The sequence below is a fragment of the Talpa europaea genome, assembly GCF_964194135.1.
Source record: "Talpa europaea genome assembly, chromosome: 11".
NCBI lineage: Eukaryota > Metazoa > Chordata > Mammalia > Eulipotyphla > Talpidae > Talpa > Talpa europaea.
In genome coordinates, this window is record NC_140078.1 from 26343701 (window position 1) to 26360388 (window position 16688).

The following is a 16688-nucleotide window of genomic DNA, read 5'->3' on the forward strand; positions in this document are numbered from 1 at the left end:
GATGTATTCAATTTAGTCACCATCTTAAAATTATTTTTTTTTTGTAAAAAAAGCAAAACTCTATTAGCAAGAAGTGAAAAAAAGACCTTGCCTAGAGAGCTTCCTTAGGGCAGGATAAAGAGTGGTCAACACAGCTAGATGCCTTGCCCTTTGGGAAGTGGGCAGATATTGGCAGCTGAGGGCTGGTGAAGGGTATGGACTGGTAGAGGGAGGATTTAGAGAGGGTTGGGAGGGGTCCTGGGGCAGGGCAAGGGGGGCTGGCGAGAATCTCCACAACTTGCCAGACAATAAAGCAAGCTCCAGAATACCATGACTCTTTGGGTCCCCAGAGGTCTTCAGTCCATACCAATTGCTATAATGACAGATTCCCACATTGCTGATGCTGGGCAATCCAGAGAGCACATTCATTCCATATTTGGACTTCATCGATACCAAATGAAACTCCTGTTCTACTCTCTAACCTGCCCCATCTGTAGTCCTGCCTAGTTCAGTGAACTGCCACTCCATTATTCCAGCTGTCCAGGTCAAAATAAATTTCAATTATCTTTGCCTCATCTCTTGTTTTCACAGCTCATGGCCAATCCATTAGCTAATGCTATTGGCATTACCTCTAAAACCAGAACTTGATAGTTCACACCACCTGCTATTGTGGTCCAAACCACCACCATCTCTTGCCTGGATCTGAAATATCTCCCTCTATGGTTCTTCTACACTTGCCCTTGTCCTGCAGCCTCTTAACCAGGTAGCCAGAGTGAGCCTTTAAAACATAAATCAGATCTTGTCACATCCTGTGATCAAAACCCTCCAATGATTCCCCACCCTCCTCCTGTGCCCACGCCCCCCCCCCCACACACACAGAGGCCACATTTCTGTTGTTTTAACATCTTTATTTATCTTCCCTCCCTAGGCAAAGTCACAGTGACCTCTTTCAGTTTCTGAAACATTTCGGGCATGATCTCACCATGAGATATTTGAGTTTTCTCTTCTGATATCCCCTGGCTAATTTGCAAGCCTCAGGCAAGTATTGACTCAAAAGTAGTCAGACTCTTATTGCCAGACATCCCTATTTAAATAACAAACCCAGTCCCAGCCCTCACACTCCCTATGCTTCTGGTTTGTTTCCTCAATTCTTATCACATCCAACTGAAAATTTTACTCATTTTTTCATTGTGTATTTATTGTTCCGGGTAAAATGTAAGCACCAGTAATTTCTAGCTGTTGGATTTACAAGCTGATGCCCAGTACCTTGCACAGATCCTAACACATTTGTGGCTCAAAAGATATATAAATCTTATATAATACATAAATATGTAAGTCTCACAGCTTGTCGAGCCCTTCGTCAGTCCCTGTGCTGGGCCTTGAGAGTAAATATGTCAGCTAGACAGATATGGACCTCCTTTACAGGATTCGTAATTTTGATTTGAGCTGCCTAATACTGTAACAGATAAATCTCCATAAAAAGGAGAGGTTCCAGATTCCCTGCCCCACACAATGAGGGGCCAAACTGAGCAGTTAGGTAAAGATACAGTACACTTGGGGAGACACCAGGAGGAGACATATCTGAGGCAGAAGGGCATGTGAAGAGGGCCGTGCTTGCTTCTCAGCTTTGGACTTGCACCAGGGACTTGGACATGGAAGAGGCATGGGAGTGAGAGCCCAGACTTAACCTGGCCCCTTCTGCCCCTTTCCTATGGGTCCCCATCAGAAAGTGCCTGAGACTTGTGGCAAGTCTTTGCACCCCAGCAGCCCTCCTTTGGGCCTACCCTCACTCGCTGGACATTTACCCAATAGGGGATGGTAACTGTGGGTGTTTCATTGGAAAAATATACCCCTTCTCTACTTCTCTTTCTATGCACAATCATTCTATTAAAGACCTTTCACATTAAGTTGCTTTGTCTTTATGCGACAGATGGCAGAATCCCTTTAAAGCATGCAAGTTTCAGGTCCTGGAGTACCCCTTATTCTACCCTCTAACAGTCACTAATCAAATGTGGCTATTTAATCTTACATACTTTAAAGTTAAATGGAATTAAAGATTTAGTTTTCAATCACACTGGCCACATTTCAAGTGCTCAATAGTCTCATATAGTTAATGGCTTTCCTTTTGAACTATAGAAAGTTCATTATAGAATATTCAATTAGGTAGTGCTGTTAGAGATTTTACCTCTTCATAAGTAATTCCCTCATTTACAGGTGAGAAACCTCAGGTTCTGGGAAATAGTGATTTGCTAAAGGTCACATATTTCACAAAAATCCAATACTATACCCAGTTTTTCTGATTCCCCAGGTCAAATGCAGATTAACTTGATATTGGAGTGCTGTCTACTTCTTTTGACAAGTCAAATACAAAACAAAGTAAAAATCTTCTTTTTCACAACACAAGACATGTTGTGAAAATATTTAATAATAAAGAAAGGATTATTTAGTAGGCATTTGCCAGTATTTTCCTACTTTTGTTTGACCCCCTTCTCCTAACTGATAACTATTTCCTACTGTATGAAGCTTGGTAAAATGAAAAATCTAGCTACTTTTTAGATGCTGAAAAAAATCAAAAGGATAATTTTCCCTTCTTTTTATGGTGGTGGAGTGATGGATTTGCAACCAAGCTTGATTAATCACATGTACCTACGCAGGATTTCACATGGGGAGCTAGAGAGACAAAAGGGACTGCAGGAGCTACCCATTCCCTTGGGCCCCCTGCAATGTGGTAGAACAGTCCTCAGCCTTGGAATCACTTTGTTTCACAGTTGTTTTAATGTCCCAACTACCTATTCTTCCCCCCATTTAGGTAAGCTGTTATTCCTAGATGTTTTTTCAGTTCAAATCAGCCAACATTCATTTCTGTTGCTTGCACTGAAAAACTCTAACAAAATGCACAATCAGATTAAAGTTCATTAGATTTTAAATGAACATTTCCTGGTATTTTTGTATATACTGAACTGAGAATATCAGGCCATCATAACTGTAGAAATGAGACAGCTCAGATCCTGCAGTTTCTCATCTTTTAGAGGAATTAGGTGATTCAATTGATTGTGCATTCAGTGATTAAGAAGAGCAAAATGTAACCATTTCCAGATTCAGGGGTCACTAGCTTTGAAAGTCCTTCAGAGAAATACCAGGAAAACTGAGTTTTCAAGTGCTATTATGCTTCAGACATTCTGATGGTAAATATATTTTTGTGATTTATGTAAAGTTAAGTATCAATAGCTATTAGTCATTTCCTTCTACTTAGGAAATTTGACTTAAGGAAATATTAAGTGAGCTGTCAGAGAACTTTTTTAAATTTGAGAAAGTCCACATAATAAAATTCCTGAGCTCACAGGAATAAAATAGTCTTGTACTATGTATGAATTTACCATATTTAATTTTTATTCCCCAAATGATTGGGCATTTAATTTTTCCTAAGATGAAAGAGTCTATATCAACCACATTGACCTAATTGATATTTATAGACCTTTTTACCCAATAACTGAAAAATGAACATTCTTTTTAAGTTCAAACAGTAGGGTTATTGAGATATAGCAAATGCTGGGTCATTTAAAAAAACATAAATTACAAGAGATTGAGCCTCTTAATCTGATAGAATTACCTCAATAACCACATATCTAGAAAAACTTTTAATATCTGGAAATTAAATTACACACATAAATAACCCATAGGTCAAAAAAGTCTCACAGAGGATATTAAAAAATATTTCAAACTGAATGAGAAAAGTGTAAAATCTAAAGGAATTCAAATGGGAGAATCTTTTAAGATTAAACCCTAGATAATAGCAATGATTAAAACCCACCTATGCCTTTAGAACACTATATTTTGCTTATATTCTTATATTTTTATCTTTTTTTAAAGGTTTATTTATTTATTTATGCATACAAAAACTGGGGTGTAAGCCAGATGTTCGGGGGTCAAGGGTGAGAGAATTCACCAGAGACAGAGTGGGGAACAGAACAGGCAGATCTTCTGAAATACACCTGCTGAGTGGACCAGCAGGTGAGACAGGGGAGGTCTGTAGCCCCATATGGGGGTTAGCTCCCTGATGGGGGATCGAACTCAGGCTGCAGTGGTGAGTCTTACCTGATATTGTTATCTTAACAACCACTGTTAAGCTGATTAGTTTGAGGTCAACAGTTCCTGGCTTGCAGCCTTTCCCCATTCTCTCCCTAGTAAGCCTCCACTCTCTCTGCATCTAAGCCTATTTGGTTGCTTTCCCTGTGACGCATAACAACATTCAAAAACACTTTACATGAACTTGTTTGTCTACCTATTTGCTGGATGGTCTAAACCAGGTGAGCTGTAACTGATTTACCCTCTATCCTCAGTAATTGGCTAGCACATAACTGGGCCTTTTCAGTGCAAGTCAGTGATTTTCCTTCACTGAAAACCTTGCTACTAGAAAATAATTAGTGCTGAAAAAACTGAATTCCACTAAAATTAATGACCAAATTTTCATAAGAAATGCAAAATAAAGGGCTTGATATTGCAACAACCCTGAGAAATGAAAGGAGAAAACTCATCACAATAAATTTATTTCATGTATTCACTGTTAGACCAGTGAATAAATCAAATGTCAACTTTTGTGTATGTGTACTTATAAAGAATTATGTGAGTGTGGTACAATGTTCTTTAAGTTGCATTTGAATTTTTTGTAGCATGATCATAAAGGACTAATTTTTTTTAAATTTAGGACTTCACCAATTTTCCCAGTGACTTTATTAACTTTTAATATTTTAATCGATCACCTCTAAAATGTATATTTAATCAATAGCCTATTCTCATTTATCTTCATCACTTGTTAATCCTTTGAACTCATTTATCAGATTTGGAAGGAAGTAGTTCAAAAAGTTTATCAGTATCACATTTACGACATCATAAAATTTATCTTGTACAGAATTTTTAATTTCCCTTGGCAGTTGCTTATATCTACATATTACTGAATGTCATCCATCAAATGATAATGAGTAGAAAATAATGTTAATCAAGGAGAAATCTTTGATTTAGAATTACCTTTATTTGTAGTGACAGTGACTTTTATAACTACAGGGAGGTGAATCATTAATTTACAGTAAATAAGGATTTCTCCCTTCAATACAAATATTCAAAATAATAGAAATATGTGGATTAATTAGTATAATAATTAATTACATTATTTAATACCTGTCATCTCAGCAGTCACTCCTTGGTATCCATGTTCTCCTCTTCTTCTTGGGCACACTACCCTCCCCAAACCCCAGGCAATTAGGTGGAGCCAGGAGACCGGTTATCACTAATGGAATGTGAACAGAGTGATGAGGCTTTGGGCTAATGTAGCAAAGTACAGGTGAATCTTGTCCATCTTCCCTCAACTGTCTGCCAAGTGCAGTGGATCCAATAGAAGACCCCAGGACTATTTAATAAAACTATAATTTAAAAAAGAAAGAAAGCCAAAGAAAAAAATGAAAAAAAAAAAAGATAAAAGAAACCTGTATTGTAAGATGTTGATATTTTAGTTTTTTTTTTTAATTATAGTAATTAATCTACTTAAATAGTGCCCTGGTGACTCCATAAATGAGATTAGCATATCTAATCTAATTTGCTTAAATTGACTAAATTTACCCTGGAATTTGGAGGCTTTTGAATAGTTAAGATGATCCATCATAAAAGAATGTATTGTACTTACTGTGCTTAGCAGGAGACTGAACGTGGCAGGGAGTGTCTAGATAGGAGAAACTAGAAGGGAAGGATAAAAAATTCTTGAAACTACTTCATACCAGCTCACATACTGTCATTTCTTTGCTAACAGTTACTTACTGCTCTTCCTATGACCACAATGACCTAATTTCTAGCCATGCTTTAAACCACATCACAGTGATGTCTTCAAAGCTTCAATTTGATCATTTAGTTTTCAGTCTAAAATATTTTAGCTGTCCCCTTCACTTTTGTCCCAATGGTCACAGTGGTTATGAGGACCTCCTTTCATGGTTTGGCCTCTATTTTCCTGCCTGCCACCCAGTCTCATTTCATATGAACTTCCATCCCATTTATTCTCTGCTTCTATTGTATCAGAAGCCACCTGTGGTTTCTTGTATGTGTCATGCTCTTGGGAGGCCCACATTACCTGGCCTACCTTGCCAAAGCTAGCTTTGGTCTGTTACTTTAGCAGTGTGTTTTTGTGTTGGTGTTCTGAAATCTCCAATCAGGCTGATAAATGGACCTAGGGCCCCTGGGCTGGGGGTGGGGCCCTGCAGAAGAGAGGAAGAGACAGTTACCCTCCTGGTTCCTGTCAAGCAAGTGTTTCTCCATCAGGCTGATAAATGGACTTAGGGGCTAAGGCACCCTGTTCCTAACTGACTACTTAAACCCACTTTCTAACTCTTTACTTCAATAGCAATATCTGTTGTTTATAAGTCACACAGTCTAGACCTGTTATAGCAGCTGAACTGATGAAGACAGTCATTTTTCAGTCACATGGCCATACCAAACTTCAAGGGAGTTTGGGAAATGTTGGCCATCCCTCAATCAAAAAGAAAAAGGAAACAGAATTGGTGAACACATAGTCATTGTTTTGGTTTGCAAATATTTTCTTCCCACCAATATGTTCTTCCCAAGGGAATCAACCAAAGTTCCATCTAATCGCTAATATATCCACTTCCATTTCAGAATGGCAGGTGATAGAAGAGACCACTCTATTCAGTTTGGACTTCCTCATAGTCCAACAACTCATTATCTAAAAAGGCAAATTATCTGCCAAATTCCATAACACATATTACACTTTGATCTGGTGGAAACAGAATAAAAGTCCTATTCATAAAAGGGATCATGGGCATGCATACACATAGTAATTAGGGGCACTTGCTAAGCAGACATGGTGAGCATACCACCTCTAGGGCACCCTGAGGGTAGGGGGAGGGAGTTCCTTGACTTGCCCCTGCTTCTGCTTTCTCGGTGCAACTGACCTATCCAGGTCCCCAGATCTGACCTTGAGGAATCTATTTCTTTGTCCATATAGCTCCATGGCCATATCCAGGGGGCACAGAGACTCTAATACCTTTTTTGGGGATACATAGTTTTCATGGCCAGATTCTAGCTGGTTCAACTTTCAGGTCTCTGAAGTTTGTGTTGTTCTTTTCAGGTTTGTTTGTTCTGGCACTTACTTAAAGTTTATACTCTTGTGAGGCCCTGTGCTGGCTCTGGGTATAGTGGTTTAAAAACATAGGCAAAATTCCCATTTTCATGTATCTTACAATCTAGTGAAGGAGACAAACTGAAGGTTGTTTTCAAGTTCAAACAATCCAAACTTTTTCAGTCCTGGCTCACAGTTTCTTTGGCAATGTAATTGCTTCAAAAATTAAGTACACTGACGTCATCACATAGTTTTGATCCTAAACATAGATCTCAAATCTGGTTTTTGTTAGTTGGCATCCTTGCCCCCTTGTCTTTCTCTTGGCTATGGCAGTTACTTTGAGGACATGTGAAACAATAGGCTCAGGTAGGGAGCAGGTAAGCCCATTTATCTGATCTTTATCTCCAGTGGAATCATTTTCTTTAATTATGAGCCAGCCCAGAGCTTTCTTCGTCAAAGTCTTTTCAATTTTTACCTTTGAGAGTCCAATGGTGTAACAGGGATTCTCTCGATTTCCTTTCAAATTTGCTGTGAAGTCAGCCATTTCCAATCTATACCTATTGTGAGCTAATGTCTTGTTAGATTCCATCTGCCGTTGCTAACACAAACGTTGCTGACTTTTATTTACCCCACTTTTCCTAGTCTAGTGATGCTCAGAATTTGGTCCCCAGACCAGCAGTATCTGCTTCCTCTACTGAATGAAAACCTCTAGCTGCGGTGCCCTCCAGGGGAGTGCGATGCACCCTGAGTCGGAGAACCAGTGCTTCACATCCTCAAGGATGGGCCTTCCCTGTCATTATGGCAGGTGGCAGGTTATCTGTTTGAGGAAAGGAATGCATGCTGGTAGTAAAATAACATAAGATCAAACTGAAAGAGCAGCCATCAACTAGTGTGCTAAGGGGAATATTTTTAGATACTGAGTTTCTCCTGACCCAGAATATTTAAGCAAGAATTTTAGTTCCTTTGTAGACAACCCTATTCTTCTGTGGTCTTTGTGCATGAAGTTGGCATTAATAGTTTCACTTTAGATGATGTCATGGCAGCATACTCCTAGTTCCTTTGGAGTTCAAGTTTTTTGCTATTCTGTATGGTCCCAGGGGTACAGTCAATCATAGAATCCCATGCCTTTGGTTACAAGGAATGTCTATGACTAAGGCCCAGCTGAATCTGCTAATCTGGCCCTGTGACATTAGCAAAGGGCAAGAATATATAACTCAAGCCTAGTTAGAATCCCATCAGAGTCAGTAACTTTGGCACCAAAGGCCATAGTTTTATGTTCACCTATCTACAATACTGAGAACAAAACCAGTCTGGCTCTTCACTATTCTCTGTACCATGTAGGGCAAGAAATAGTAGGATTGTAATATCAAACTCCCAAATTTCAGTGCCATCGCCACAAACAAAACTTTTTTCTTGCTCATAAAAGAGCCAAGGTAGATGCTTTTAGATAGCAGGTCATCCTCCACACAGTCATTCAGGCATTCAGGTACTCTTTCCTCTTGTGCCTTCACCATCCCTTTGGTTTCAGAGTCTTCGGTGTGGTCCCCTGAATCTGTTCAGCACACAGGGAAAGAGAGGTGTGGAGGTGTTTAAAAGCAAGATCTAGAAGTTATATATATCACTTCCTTCCACATTCCATTGTCCAGAACATAGTCACATGGCCACACAACCTGCAAGGGAGGTTGTGAAAGGAAGTGTGGCCTTGTGCCGGAAATTAAAGAATTAAGCTATTTGTCTATACATACTGCTCTGTGCCATATACTCCACAAATAGTGACTGACCCAAGAGGTGGGTCTGTGACCCAAGGAACAAGAGTTTTCCCCTGGGATTTACATACACTGAAATGGACATGGCAATATGAATGGACCTTGAGGACATTGTGATAAGTGAAATAAATTGGACAGAGAGAGAGAGAGAGAGAGAGAGAGAGAGAGAAGAAATACTCCATGATCTCATTTATATGTAGAATCGTAAAAAGTCAAACTCAGAGAGAAAAATGGTGGTTGTCAGAGGCCAGAGATGAAGAAGTGAGATGTTGTTTAAAGAGGGGAAGATACTGGTCTAGTTATAAGATGATCTTTCTCAAATTTGTTGTGTGGTCTAGGGAGACAAAGAGTGGAGAGACTAACTAGAGCAGTGGATTTTGGATCTCCAGCACCTCCTCACATCTTTGAACTGCCTTGCACAGCACAATTTCTTCCTATAGCAAGTTTCTTCAGGACTCCACAAAGGGTGATTGAGACCAAGGAGTATCAGGTTTGCTTGGCAGGAGGGAGATGGTTTGGACACTGCTGGAGCTATCTCTTGATTATTTTGTGTGGAACATAAATTACATGAAAGAAAATAAATCTGAGAAGCTAGTACTACAGTTGCATGTGTAACTAAAGTTACATGTCAGGGCCCTTCCTGGTGGTTCAAGGGGTTAAGACGCAGCACTATGAAGCAATTCATCTACTGCAGCGTAAGATACCCCGCCAGGGAGGTGACCCACATGGCACAGCAGACCTCTCATGTCTCAGCCGCTGCTCCCCTCAGCAATGATATTTTAGTCAATCTGTCTGTTCTGTTCCCCACTCTGTCTCTGGCGAATCCTCTCATCCCCTGCATCTCTAGCCCCACATCTCCAGCTCTTATATGCATGAATAAATAAATCTTTTTTTTTATTTTTAAGAAAAGTCAGCTGGTGGAAAAACTGAAATGGAAGATAGGAACAAACCTAAGCAAAGGTGTAGTAGGCACATGAAGGTCAGTCAAAAGAGCAGCAAGATGCTCTAAATCCACACACTGGAAAAAATCCAGAGTTGAAAGAAGAGTAGAGGTCAATCTTGGAGAAAAGATAAGGTGTGGCAAAAGTAACAAAGAAGGGCAGGGTCGAAGTCATAGCCCACTTTTTATTTTTATTTATTTATTTTTTTTTAAGATTTATTTATTTATTTATACATTTATACAAGCACTGGGTACAGTCAGAAGCGCGGGAGGGTGAGAGAATTCCCCAGAGCCGGAGAGGGGAACAGAACAGGCAGAGTGACGAAGTACACTGCTGAGGGGAGCAGCGGGCGGCAGGAGAGGTCTGCGCGCCATGTGGGACCCTCGCCCGGTGGCCGGGGATCGAACCGGTGCTGCAGAGGCTTGCAGGCAGCCTCGCAACCCAGCGCTCAACCACTGCGCCACGGGGGAGGCCCCATAGCCCACTTTTTATAAATGTTTTAGGTAGGCTGCTACATGCTTTTGAGTGGGCCCTAGTGCCAAGAACTTGGGAGGATGTGCCACTAAAATCCCAGGTGCTACTAAGATGATGGTGACTCCTGACTCCAGTTTTCTGGTTGGTGTCCCCATGCTGCTGAAACTTGACTCTAGAATTTCTCATCCTGATCCTGAAACACTGAACCTGCATTAAACCCTAACCCCCCAGGAGAGTCCCTGCTTCTGGCACTGATGCTTCCTTGTCTGCATGTTTTCTTTTTGCCCACTGCCAGTTCCCCTCCTGCATGCCTAGAGCGCCACTGGCTTGGCCTTGGTGGGCAACCCCTATGTAGACCCCTGAAAGAAGTCTGCCTTGACTTCTGAGCCTTCTCCTCCCATGCTCTATCTTCCCCTCTGCTCATACTCACTCAGGAGCAACCCCATGTTCTGAGTGGTCCTCAGCAACCAACTGTTCCTCACAGGTCATGCTGTGCCCCACTGCTCAGGAGCTGATGCCTATGTAGGTTTGAGAAGTGCCTTCAGCCTCCTTGTGTGACCTTCTCTACATAATTTTCTAATCACTGAAATTATACTTTGATAGATGTGGTCCTTTGCTTCACATAAAAATATAAATTCGCTATGGGAGAGACCCTATTAAGCATTACAGGGAATTGCCAATTTACATCTTAATGTGAATGAGGTTATTGGATTTTTCCCCTTAAAGCAATCTTTGATGGGGGTAGGGACAGGTAGAGAAATCATGATGAGTGGTAGAAATGTAAGAGGGTCAAAAAGATGGCTATGAAGACAGGGGGAGGAGAGAAGAGGGGAAATTTTGGTCCATAGTTTTATCCGGGGCAATCAGTGTGGATAATGCTTCCAGATGCTTCTTTTAATATTGATGTGTAAAGTTTTGTTTTTTTTTTTTAATTTTACTTTGTTCTGTTTGAGATTTGATTCTCACTGGGTTATTTCTGTGATGGAATAATGTAAAGCATTTGGAAAACAAAAAGATTAGTGGTAAATATAGATGCATCCTTATGATGGAAATCAGTCAGCATTGAAAGACACTGAGCATACAGGATAATGGATTATAAATGAAACACAAAACCTGCTACTGTGTTGACTATAGCTACAGCCATTCACAAAAGTGAGTTTCTCTAGGGAGTCTGACCTCTCTGCTCTGGTGGTACAATGAGGGTCTTATTTGGTCATTTCATTTTAGAGCCTGGTCCTAAGTGTGCATTTTTTTTTTGAAATTCAGTTTGCTGGTGCATGCAATAGTTCCTAGCTCTCTGACTCACAAGAGCACTGCAGACCTCTCCTCTCTCACCTGCTGCAGCCCTCAGCAGTCTATTTCAGTAGATTGGCCTGTTCTGCTCCCCACTCTGTCTCTGGTAAATCCTTCCATTTCCCACACCTTTAGGCTACACCCCAGATCTTGTACGCAAAAACAAAACAAAAACTTGTTGAGATTAGATCCCAAGAGTTCTTATTACAAGGAAAATATCATTTTTTCTTTTTTTATTTATATGAGATGATAGATATTACTATATGATCATTTCATAAGATATGTAACTCATTTCATTATGCTGTGTACTTTAAACAGTGCCCTATCACATTTATCTCAGTAAAACTGGGAAAATAATAAAGATGAAGTCTCTTAGTATATTTAAATGTTATTTAGATATTCTAACTCCTTACCTGATTAACCAGGGACCAAAGAAATTTATTAGCTTGAAATATGTTACTGCTTTAAGATTAATAAAATCTAAAATAGTTCTAGAACATAAATTAAAATTATTTGACAGTAAAAAATTCACATTGTTTAAAACTTCAAGAATATAACAATGAATAGATTGTATTATACCTAATATAATTTGGTGATGATGATAGAGGTTCATTTCACACTGAGGTTAATAACTAATTATTAAATCACAAGTGATAATTATCTATAAAGTGAAAAGTTATGAGAAATGGGGAAAGTCAGCTTTTCTCTTTTGCTTCTCAATCATCTCACCATGACATAATATTTTGGGACTCACAGGTTGTCACTTTGCTCAAACCAAGGTTCTTCAAGAGAGAGAGTGTTCATTTTGTAACTAATTTAAAAACTGTATTTTAATCATGAGGTTGATAAGGAAAGGCATCTTCTAGATTCCATTTTATTTCTTCAGCATCACTGTATTTCTTAACCATTATATAACAAATCCAGATGTTCATTTTAATAAAGATTTTCCTTTGAGTCTCTTAAAATGTATGTATGAGTAGGTGAACAGTTTCAAATAGAAGGACAAACTTGAAATGATTTTTTTTTTTTCCGAGGAAGACTGGTGTTTATAGGAAATTTTCTAATTAAATCAAGATGGGCTTATTTAGGCTCAAGTGAAAAATTAACCTTAAAATCTCATTACTTAGTACATCAGAGTTCTATCTTTCACTCTTGAAAATTCTATTGAGGATCTGGTGACCCAGGCAGCATAGCCCAAGGGGTGACTAACAAATCCACCTGCTTCCACATTGCAGCTAACATCTTAATCCATGGCTTCATCAGGGAAGGGAGATTTGCTCTTGCATAATTCCGAGAGTGAGTGCTTCATTCATCTCATCCTAATACCAATTCATAGATTCTGTCTTACTTTAAAATTTGGAGACTTTATTTATCATGGGTTTCTTTGTATTAATTTTTATTTTAAATATATCTTAAAAATTTAAATATTAATATTATCAATTTTTATTCATTAAAAATATCCCACTAGTCCTGATTTTTGACTGTCCTCTAAATGTGATACTTGTGGCAAATGCCTTACTTCTCTCACCCTAGTTCGAATCCTGTTGTGGTTGGAGAATGAACCTTCGGTAGCAGTCTGTCTGTGGGATCTGTGACCATGAGCTCTGACCTCTGGAGTTTCTTCTTCTCTCACCCTTTTCAGCCACATTTAATATGGGTGTTTAGGAAGACTCTCTGTAAGGGCTCAAGTTTGCTTTATTACGGAAATAGTCAAAGCTGGGTTTTCTTGCAAGATATTTCTCCCAGAAACTTAGCCCACTTATGACCTGTTTTCTGCGATTGGTTCCACATGATCAGTGACTACAATCAAGATTTTTCTTGGTTGTGATTCCCAAGCCTATTTTACTTCACTGATTCAGTGCCAAACCTCATCTTCAACTTAATGGGGCTGCACTTGAGGGTATAGGACTTCAGTAAGGATGTTGCCTTGTTTACTCTTATTTTTGCCTTAAGTCATTTTATCCAACTGAAAAGTTCTATCAGGTTCTAGCCTTAGTTTTCTCTTTACCTAAGGTCATTAATCAATTGGAAGTTTCTCCTGGTACTTTATGCATAAGGTCTTTATTTTTAGAGTCCATCTCTGTGGGAGCTGGAAGCAAATGACTTTCCTAAAGCCTAAAACCCTGAAATTCTGGAATCTATTTTCTCTCATTTCTATTTGCATGTTGGCAAGTATTTTCTGAGTTCATCTTTTTCTTTTAACATCTTTGCCAAATGCAGCCAACAGTGACCAATACCTAAAATCCTAGTTACCAACCTCTTCTCCTGGAGTTCAAATCCATTAGGTTTAAATGCCTCCTGTGTCAGTCAGACTAGTGAGTCCGAAAGATGTCTCCATCCTAACTCTCAGAACCTGTGAAAATGTTATTTTACATGGCAAAGGGAAACCAAGGTTGCAGATGGAAAACCATAATTAATCTTTGACTTCAACGTAGAGAAATTATACTGCATATCTAGGTAGCTCTAATCTAATCACTTAGTATTTAAAATCAGAAGATATAGTCAGAGATTCAACATGAAAACTATATCTGACCTTGTTGGCTTTGTTGACAGAGGAAAGGGAGCCACAAGTCAAGGAATGGGCTAGCCTCTAGAAGCTGGGAACAACGTCCAGTTCAGTATGCAAGGAACTGGGTTTTGCCAACAATCTAACTTAGCAAGGAATTGGATTATCCTCTTGAGCCTCCAGAAGAAGTGCAGTCTGCTGCCTTTTTGATAGTTTGGTGAAATTTGTGTAAAACTTTTGACTTACAGAACTTCAAAATAAGGCCTCCTTAGTGGCGAAAGGGGTTAAGATGCAACCTATGAAACCAACGCAGCCACTGCAGTGCGAGTTCAATCCCTGGCCAAGGAGCAACCCACATGGCTCAGCAGACCTCTCCTGACTCGCCTGCTGCTCCCTTCAGCAGTGTATTTCAGTTAGTCTGCCTATTCTGTTCCCCTCTGTCTCTGGTGAATCTTCTCATCTCCCATACCTCTGGCCTGTACCCCCGTTCTTGTATGCAAAAATAAATAAATCTTAAAAAAAGAACTTCAAAATAATAAATATGCACTGTTTTAAGCTTATATTTGTGTTAATTTGTTATAGCAGTAATAGAGATCAAATAAATTACCCCAAGTTATATCTAACAACCATTTTTTAAGATTTATTTATTTATGCATACAAGAACTGGGGTGTAAGCCAGAGGTGTGGGGTGTAAGAGGATTCACCAGAGAGAGAGTGGAGAGCAGAACAGGCAGATCTACTGAAATACACTGCTGATGGGACTGCAGGAGAAGCAGGAGAGTTCTGGTGCACAATGTGTCTTGCTCTCTGGCTGGGGATTGAACTTGTACTGCAGTGGCTGGCGATAGCTTGATAGCACTGTCTTTAGTCCCTGCACCACCAGGGAGGTTCTCTAACAAGCATTTTTAAAGAAATATTTTGCTCCTGCATTCATGCATTGCTGTCTTTCCAGACTCAAAGACAAGTTATTTTATTGTCCGCCACTTAACTAACAACCTTCTACTAAATATTTTAATTTTGCTGTGGCAGTACCCCAAGTGTGCTAGTATCACCTTCTACATTGGTTAGAATAGGTTATGTTATCCTGTGGTAACAAATTAACCAGGAACCTCAGTGACACCAACAAAGCTTTTTTCTTACTCATGGAAAATCTGTTCAGAGTCCAAGAAAATGCAGGGCATCTCTTTCCTAAGAGGTGAGTGGTTCAGAGATCTAGCCTCTTTATATCATATGACTATTCATTGTGTAGATTTTAGGCACCACAGTTTACAAAAGAACGACTGGGGATCTTCATAGATTTTAATTTTCTCAGATCAGAAATGACATTTGTCACTTTTGCTCTTAGTCAATTGACCAGAACTAGAACACAGCTCTGCATAACTCTTAGATGGATAAGAAAGGCAGAGTTTTGTGTTCCCAGAAGGTGAGAACTCAATATTAGTGGTCACTACTGATATTTTACTATACTTCATTATTTTAATTAAGTTATTATTTTAATTATACATCATTCTACCTCTGCCCTAGTAAGTACCCCTAGGATAATAGCATCCAAGTTTCCTTTGTCTTCAGTCCCTGTACTGATTTGCAATGCTTGTAGAGGCCACTTGGTTTGATTCCTTTTCTATTCTTTTGCTACTTCATGCTGAGCCATGGATATTTCTAAAGACCTCTTTTAAGTTCTTTAAAAGTCTCAGTGAGGGCCTCCCTGGTGGCTCAGCGGTTGAGCACTGGGTTGTGCCGGCAGCCTCTGTAGTGCCGGTTCAATCCCGGGCTGTTCCCCAGCCACCGGAGGAGGGTCCCACACGGCGTGCAGACCTCTCCTGCTGCCCGCTGCTCCCCTCAGCAGTGTACTTTGGTCCTTCTGCCTGCTCTGCTCCCCGCTCTGGCTCTGGTGAATTCTCTCACCCTCCACGCTTCTGACTGTACCCAGTACATGTATAAACCAAACAAATAAACAAAAAAAAAAGTCTCAGTGAAATGGCAAATGGGGCATACTGCCCCTCCCTCTCTACCAGCATACCAAAATACAGTTCCTTTCTACACAGACCCTCTCCCCCAGATCCAAGTTCTCATCATTGGCATTTATCGCTACATGAGAATCAGGGACTCCACTTAATATTCATTCAGTCTCCCAAACTCTGGGGCTACAACTCAAGTTCTCCCAATATCTTCTTAGCCAGCACCCACTCATCTGTGGGAGCACAATCAGAGTCTCCAAGTATGTAACTTAGCTTTTCCCCAATTAGATGCCCAACAAAATCTCTTTTCATGGGCAAATCCAAATCAAATGGAATGAGTTAGTCAGAGCATCTTCCTTTCCTTAACTGGGACAAATACCTCTCTCATTTCTCTCACAGGCAGGAAGGGGAAAGTCACAGTTCTCCTTACTAATTCAACAACTGAAAATGCCAATGATTTCTTTCTTTTTTCCTTCCCTAACTGGGAAAACAAAATGGACATAAGCAATCAATCAAGCACATTACGGTGCTATCTATGCTAGATGAAGTCACAACCATTAAAATGTTACAGAAGTTCAGAGGAAGAAGGAGATTATGAGAATTAGAAATTCTCAAAAATTGCCCTAATTTAGTGTTCATTGAATTCTTGTG